An 8,578-nucleotide genomic window follows, 5' to 3' on the forward strand; every position below is an offset into this window, starting at 1 on the left:
ACTTCCACAATGGACATCCTTGATTTTATAAAAATCTAGTGATGTTTTCACCCATTGATTTGTCTGAGTGTTGGTTTGCAAAAAATTTAAAATGGGGGCAGATAGACAGGTATTAGGCATTAGCTTGATTTTTGTCAGTTGGCGAGGGAGAGAAGTGAGGCCTCTGGTTTCAAGTGTCTCCTCTGTAAAGGGCCCCTCCTTCCGATGTGCTCTCAGTTCTGCTCCTCTAACGTGGCCTTCACATTATTCATCATGTCAGACTCCTCTGGAGCTGCCGTTGCTTTCAGCTGTCATCCCCTGCTCCCCCTGGTCCCTGCCTTGTGGGGATGACTCTCATCACAGCCCTCCTGGTCTCGCCGGCTGTTGATGAATGTGTTCTGTGTCTCAACTCAGTGCTTGAAAAGCTATTTCTAAGAGCAGCACGTCCTTAGGGATCCTTGTCACGGTATCTGAAGTCAGGTGCACAAAACTCTTCGGCAAATCACGATATGGTTGGTTTTCCTGTGGGTGCAGCCCACTGCCCTGCCAGAGCCACTCTGGCAAGTGGCGGAAAGCCCAGGGGTAATTAACAACAGGTGACCTTGGGGTTTCCTCTCATTCCCTGGCTGGACCAGGCTAACATCTTCTTCTCATCGGGTACTATTAGTTGGTGAGTTCTAATAACAAGGAGAACAACTGGGTTGATCATTATTTCCAAGTTATAATTCAAGAAACAGATGAAGAAAGGTCATAAAATCAAATAAGGCCTAACTGAGCACCTTTAAAAAAAAAAAAAAGAATCTCTTGGGTTGCAGGCTTCTAAAAATAATTTCCAGCACCGTCCTTCACCTTCACAATTATTTTTGCCTTCACTTCTAAATCTGAACAGCACAGAGCAGCAGAATTTATACATTAAGTTCATAAGACAACAGACAGCTCATTTATTCTTAACAGTGGTGGGATTTGACTGTTTACCACGTTTGATTTGGAAATACATTTGGGCCCACTTTGCTGAGATGACATAGATAGCTTATTGATAACCACAATGCTTTTTTTTTCCTGAACTTTTTTTTTTTTGCATTTGTTTACTTCCCCATTTATTTACTTTTATTTATTTTAAAAATTTATTTTTTAATTGAAGGATAATTGCTTTACAGAATTTTGTGGTTTTCTGTCAAACATCAACAAGAATCAGCCATAGGTACACCCAATGTCCCCTCCCTCCCAAACCTCCCTCTCGTCTCCCTCCCCATTCCACCCCTCTAGGTTGTCACAGAGCCCAGTTTGAGTTCCCTGAGTCATACAGCAATTCCCACTGGCTATCTGTTTTACATATGGTATTGTAAGTTTCCATGTTGCTTTCTCCAAACATCTCATCCTCTCCCTCCTCCCCTCCCCCTGTGTCCATAGGTTGGTTCTCTATGTCTGTTTCTCCTTGCTGCCCTGCAAATAAATTCATCAGTGCCATCTTTCTAGATTCCATACATACGTGTTAGTGCCTTTTTAAAATTTTTTATTGAAATACAGTTGATTTACTGCTGGGGACCTGCCCCGGCTGATCCAGGGAATTCGAAGCGGGGACGGCGTTGGCGAGGATCAGGAAACAACTGCTTAATTAAATGTTAATTAAGGATATAAAGAGTAGTAGAATAAGGATAGCTCGGTGAGGAAATTCAGTGGAGAAAAGAGGCTGAATAATTCAGCCAGAAGGTAAGAGAAAGAACGACATGGTGAGACCAAGTTTCGGTGAACAAGGCCCGCACTTTATTTTCCAAAGTAGTTTTTATACCTTAAGTTATGCATAGAGGATAATGGGGGAAGGGGTGGAGTCTTGCAGCAAGCCAGGCTTTCTTCCTGCAAACTTATCATATATATGCAAAAGCTTAGGTGATTTGCATCATCTTCTGGCCCGGAGGCCTGTTAACATTTTAAGACCTTCTCTTCAGAAAACTTATTTTTCTCTAAAGGTGATTGGTCAGGAGCCACCCTCCAAAAGCATTAGATAAAGTTGCATTCCTACAGAGCAAAGGTGTGGTGGGCTATAACAAGAAAAAGAATTAACTCAAGGGTCCCAGGTTACAAACATTAAAGCTACTATTTACACCAATTATATTAATCAATACACTGCCAGGGACACAGCAGGTAAGGGATATAGAGACTTAGCAGCAAACATTGGCCCAACAAGTGAAAATCCCTTCACCAATACAATTTCTAATCAATCTTTTAACTGCTCAAAGGAATCTGTATTTAGACAGTTTAGAACATCTCATGCCTCTCAGTTTGGAGGCTCTGAGCAATCACATGTGGCCGGAAAAACCTATTCAGGCAGGCTAGAGGACTTCCAAGGGAGTTTGTAGGTTGAAACACTGTCACACCCAGGAATTATTAACTGGAGCTGTAAGCTAACTCTTTTTTCAGAGAGAGGTAGTGGGGGACAGCCCCCCGTAAAGTCAGAGGTGTAGGTGAAAGCACAAAGCAGAAAGTAGGCAGACTCTGGTTTTGGGGGTAGATTGCTCGAGAATTTCCAGGGAGACTCCTGAGGCTTGATCCCGCCTTTGCGTATGCCAAGCCTCCTTCCTCATGACCTTTGCCAGGGGCGGAGCTCGCTCCCGGCAATTTACAACGTCATGTTAGTTTCAGGTATATAGCATAGTGGTTCAGTTACACATATACATAAACATAGACGTTCTTCTTTTACACTCTCTTCCAGGACGGTGTCCTTCTTGTGAAGGACAAGATGACTGCAGCCCCCCACCCCACTCAGAGACGGTGTGAGCGACCTCCACGCTTATCATCTCCTGTCCATTCATTCACAAAGTCATTTATTCAAACCTCTGAGACTCTCCTATGTGCCAGGCAAGAAAAAAAGCCCTCAGTCTTCTAGGTGGGAGACAAATACATACATAACAATGAAACTCTTACAAGGGAAAATAAAGCCAACTTGAGACAGGCGTGTGTGAGGAGGGTCTGGGGGAGGTATTTTAGATCTGCTACTTAGGGAAGGGGACTTCCCTGGTGGCTTAGTGGTAAAGAATCTGCCTGCCAATGCAGGAGACCTGGGTTTGATCCCTGGGTTGGAAAGATTTTCTGGAGAAGACATGGCTACCTACTCCAGTATTCTTGCTGGGAAATCCCATGGACAGAGAAGCCTGGTGGGCTACAGTCCTTGAGGCCGAAAAAAGTCAGATACGACTGAGCAACTAAACAACGACTACTTAGAGAAGGCCTCCAAGTTTAGGCAAGTGGCATTTAAGGTGGCAAGATCAAGTCACAGAAATAGCTTATCTGGGGATGAAGAAGCAAGGAAGAGGCCTCAAGATGGTAAGGGCTCTGAGAGGGAACCGGTGAAGAGGAGTGTGGCTGAAGCTCTGAGCAAGAGTGTGGCGGGAGGCCTGAGGGAGTTTGGCAGGTCAGGGAGATCCTACAGGCCACGGGAAAGATCTAGATTTTTATTGTTGGCGAGCAATTGTTTGGAGGTGGCCCTGAGGCAGGGGGAGGCTGGTGACCCTGAGGGGACCTTGGTCAGCTCTACCATGCTGTATTCCAAATGCCATTCACTGCACACTCTGGGGTCCCTGGACCCAGTGGTGACCACCTTGAATCCCAACAAGCTGGGGGCATTTAGTGACTTTTTAAAAACTGACCTGTATAGTTGATTTACAATGTTGTTACTTTCTAGTGTACTGCAAAGTGATCCAGTTAAACATATATGTGTATCTATTCTTTTCCAGATTCTTTTCCATTATAGGTTATTACAAGGTATTAAATATAGTATCCTGTGCCATAAAGTCCTTCTTTTCTGTTTTATAGATAGTAATGTGTATCTGCTAATCCCAACCTCCTAATTTACCCTCCCCTACCTCTTTTCCTTCCTGATAAACAAGTATTTCTCACAGTTCTGGAAGCTGGAAGTCTGAGATCAGGTGCCATCATGGTCGGGTTCTGGTGAGACCTTCTTTGGGGCTGCAGACTACCAACTTCTCCTAGCATCCCCATATGATGGAAAGTAGAGAAACAAGCTCTCCTGTGATTCTTAGAAGGGCACTAATCCCATAAATGGGGATTCCACCCTCAGGACCTCATCTTATCTTCATTGCCTCCCAAAGCCCATCTCCTAAAACCATCACATGGGGTAGGAGGAATAGGGTTTCAACATATGCCTTTTTTGGGGTCACATATTCAGTCCATGACACATGATGTAATGTAAACTCAGATCTAATTGGCTTGAGAGCCTGTTTTTCTTACTGTACCTCATGTTGTCTAGTCCTTTCTGAGTCCTCCGTTCATTCATCAAAACACTGAACGTTTGTTGTGTCTGGTGCTATGCTCGGCACACGCTAGGGATTAGACACGAGACAATTCCTGCCTTCAAGTGTCTTACAATCAAATGGGCTGTTCAGAAAACATACTGCATCCCCCAGAAAGGAATGAGATTGTAACATAGTCTCTACCACCCATACACGCACCCACACCATTTGAGATTTTCTGAAATGGAGATTTGTTTTATTCTCATTAAAGGATGCTGGCAGCTGCCAGGCAGGACGGGCCACGGCCAGGCATGAAAATCACCCATTGCCAATTCAGTTGGATATCACTTAAATTTGGATCCTTGTCACTTAAAAAAATCTTCCAAGAGCTCACCGTATGGTGCAGGGCTGAAGTATGGTGCAGGGCTGAAACGATAAGGTATCAGTGTGGAAGCCTGCCAGGCACGTGGAGAGCAGCAGGAACCCCGGGTGCTCAAGGAAGTGTCAGAGCCCAGCATGGGGCTCACTCACCCTCTGCTGAGGGCCACAGTTCAGGTGGAGGACAGCTCTATCAAGACCTTCCAGATGGCTTCTCAGAGAATGTGGGAAACTTCCAGTGATATCTTATTCAGCTCAAGAAAATAAGAACCACCGATTTAAACACATAGGCAGACACCCCAATATCCTTCCATATGCCTCAACACCATCTCAAGTATAATAGCACCCGAGATATTCTCAGCGTCAGTACCCCACTTGTGTCATTCAGAACAGTCATGATAATATGTAATTATTTGGTTTGCTTGTTTTCGTCTTTCCTCCAAAATGAGGTTATCTTTTCATTGCTGTTTCCCCAGCAACTGGCAAAATGCCTGGAGCAGAGCTGGATCATCAGTAAGGGTGGGGGGAAGGGCATATTTCTGAGACAGCATTTACTTATTATCAGTGACCAAAGCGATTTGGAATGGTCTTCAGTGTCTGAGAAACTGACTCAAAAGTTCTACGGTAATGCTGATGAAATACATGCTGTATTGATATCTAAGTAAATATATGCTATTGTCAGTTCTTTAAAAAACAGTAATAATGCAAAATGTGATTTTTTTTCTGACAAAAATTTTTATTAAAATTTATAGGTATGATTTGGTATTATCTTTTAGGACTTGGCAGTTTTCTTTACTCAATGGCATCACAGAAGGAAGAAATATACATAATAAGCGTAAATCAGATAGTTTGATATTTGGGGATCTTTGTACAATTCTCCCAGAATCTCTAATCCATTAACTGAAACCTCTCACTAGACAATGTGTAGGTTCCGAATAATTTAAAGTCACACCCATGTAGCGTGGAACTAAATGATCACCCTGGTTGGAAGGGAAGCAGCCACACGTAACGTGGCTGTAATCCTGTGCTTTAGGAGCTGGTCTGAGGGGCTGCCTTCTGGTCAGCTCCTTGCAGGGTGAGTGCATCAGCTTGGAACAGGTGGGTCCATTAGAGCTCTGATGTCATGCTTACCTGGGCAGGTCACGGATGCTGGGTCTGAGCTTCCTCATTTGTAAAGTGGGGATGACAGACATCACTACCTGACATGAGGAGGAAAGCACGTGTGTCTCATGCTCAGTGGACGCAAGGTACAGGGCGCAAGTCTCAGCCGGTTGGTGCTGCTGTGACACCACCACAGACCAGCAGGGTTAGGACAGCAAACACTTCTTGCTGGCAGTTCTGTAGGTTGGAAAGGCTGAGACCAAGGTGCAGCCTGGCAGAAGGGATGCTCAAGCTCTCTGGGGCCTCTTTCCTTTATAAAAGGCGCTCATCCCAATCACAAGGGGTCCACCCTCATGACCTCATTCCCTCCCAATCCCACCGCCTTAGGTTTCAACACAGGAACTTTACAGGGACACAGACATGCAGACCACAGCGGTGCTCCCCACCTGACTCCCTTCTAGAACTCCTGAACCGAGCTGTGTGCCTTCAGCGATTTGAAGCATCAGGGCTGCTCAGCTCAGATGGGAAGAGAAACTGCTGCATCTACAACCGTCCTCCCTTTCTGGTGCTTTTATTCCATCGGTGTGGCTTTTTCTTTTTAATCTGAACTTTGTACTTGCCTCTTCTGCCTCTGCATCTTCAGAAACCTCATCACTGATCCCACTGCAGGTCTTGGGACACAAGACACATGCACTTTGATCTTGGGTCAGTGTGGACACTTGGCAGGTACTTGAATCCTTGACCTCCTTTCATAAAGTGCCACATTTAAACCACTGCCCATCTATTCTTTTCTGTACTGAGATATATTTAAAACATACTGTAAGTTCTTTCTCAAATATATTCTTCAAACATCAGGCCCACAACCTAAGTTTTCAGACTCTAAAGCCCTGTCTTTGGTTTGGAGGAATTCTTCAGAAGGTCCGAGTCCTCTTTGAGTCTGCTCCCTCTTATGATTCCCTTCAGGGTTTTTTTTATTTTTAATATTTATTTATTTGGCTGCACTGGATCTTAGTTGTAGCATGTGGGATCTAGCTCCCTGACCAGGGATTGAACCTGGGCCCCCTGCACTGAGAGCTCAGAGTCTTAGCCACTGGACACCGGGGAAGTTCCATGCATGACTCCCTTCATTTTATAACATGAGTGCCAATTCTTGTTGTAATCACCCTCTTGTTCCTCCTTAGCTCTGCTCGAAAGGGAGAAGAGGAGGTGGGCATCTGGACAAGAGGCATGGCTACCAATGGTTCTTTTAAGGCTAATTACTAGGAAGGAAGGAAGGCGTAATTCCAGAGAAAGAACCCTGGGAACTCTGAGCGACATTCTACACATTTACCAATGGGAACACCCAAATTACACTCTCCTTCCACTTTACCTCTTATTTTAAAAATAAGCTGCTTCTCCCACACATCCAATAGTTCTGTGAAATGTGTTGTGTCTCTCCGTACTTGTTTCCTGAACTTGGAATGCTGTCTCCCTAGCAACCTTCAGCCACCATCTATAGAAATCCAGGTCATCTCTGAAGACTCAGATTGAACGCGCTCTTCTTAGTCACCTTGCTAGAAGGATTCTCTCTCCTGGGTCTCTTATGGCTCCTGTCAACGTCATGCTCCCACCACAAACCATCCTGTGCAGGAGTCATCTGTGTGTATGTCTGATCCCAGTCTAGAAACGGCTCCTCTGGGGACTGGCATTTCTCACACATCCCTGTTTGCCCAATACCCCTCAGTCCTCTGCACTAGGTGCTCTCCCAGCTAACCAGATGGTCAACACAAAACACACTCACGGGAGACACAAGGGATGGTGAGCACTAGGCAGAAGAGTTTGGATTATCTGAGAAAGTGGATGCCCACTGACCACCACGATTGGCTCTCTGTCACCACACCAGTCACGGGGTCCCACTCTGCTTGTTCCTACAACTTCTGTCCCGGAGCCCAGGATGTCTTCATAAGCTGGGTGCAACATCTCACACAAACTATGGCAAAAGTCAGCCTGGGAACTTTCTCGCTTTGAGTAAGTACCATAAATATGTTGGGAAAGAGAGAAAATGAAGCTCATAAAAATGTCAAGGATGACACAGGTAAGTTTTAAATCTATGCCTGGAATGAGAATTAGTGAGAGCAGAGAGCAAACTGAGGCAAGCACTATTCTGCTGCCATCTCCACGGAGGGCACTATTCTCCAAACTGATGCTGAAGAGGAGAAGCTATTAGTATTTGAAATCCTGGACTGATAAGGGAAGAGTGTGAGACATCTGTTTAAAATCAGTTCACGTGAAACATACCCATGTCTGTGGATGGATCACAGAACTACCAGCAGGGCACTGCAGGAATGATGCGACAGACCAGAGACCAATAAACCTGCCATTTTCCCAAGAGGGAATAAAGCAGATTCCAGAAATTCCAAAATAGTAGTGTAATGTAAAACTCGGACAAAATTTGAAATAATACAGTCGTACTCCCAACAATTGCTGGTTTCTTTTCAACTTCAATACGGTATACTAACGCATATATATGGAATTTAGAAAGATGGTAACAATAACCCTGTGTATGAGACAGCAAAAGAGACACTGATGTATAGATCAGTCTTATAGACTCTATGGGAGAGGGAGAGGGTGGGAAGATTTGGGAGAATGGCATTGAAACATGTAAAATATCATGTATGAAACGAGATGTCAGTCCAGGTTTGATGCACGATACTGGATGCTTGGGGCTAGTGTACTGGGACGACCCAGAGGGATGGTATGGGGAGGGAGGAGGGAGGAGGGTTCAGGATGGGGAACACATGTATACCTGTGGTGGATTCATTTTGATATTTGGCAAAACTAATACAATTATGTAAAGTTTAAAAATAAAATAAAATTTAAAAAAAATTGTTTTT

The sequence above is a fragment of the Bison bison genome, unplaced genomic scaffold (genome assembly GCF_000754665.1).
Source record: "Bison bison bison isolate TAMUID 2011002044 unplaced genomic scaffold, Bison_UMD1.0 scf7180017864214, whole genome shotgun sequence".
NCBI lineage: Eukaryota > Metazoa > Chordata > Mammalia > Artiodactyla > Bovidae > Bison > Bison bison.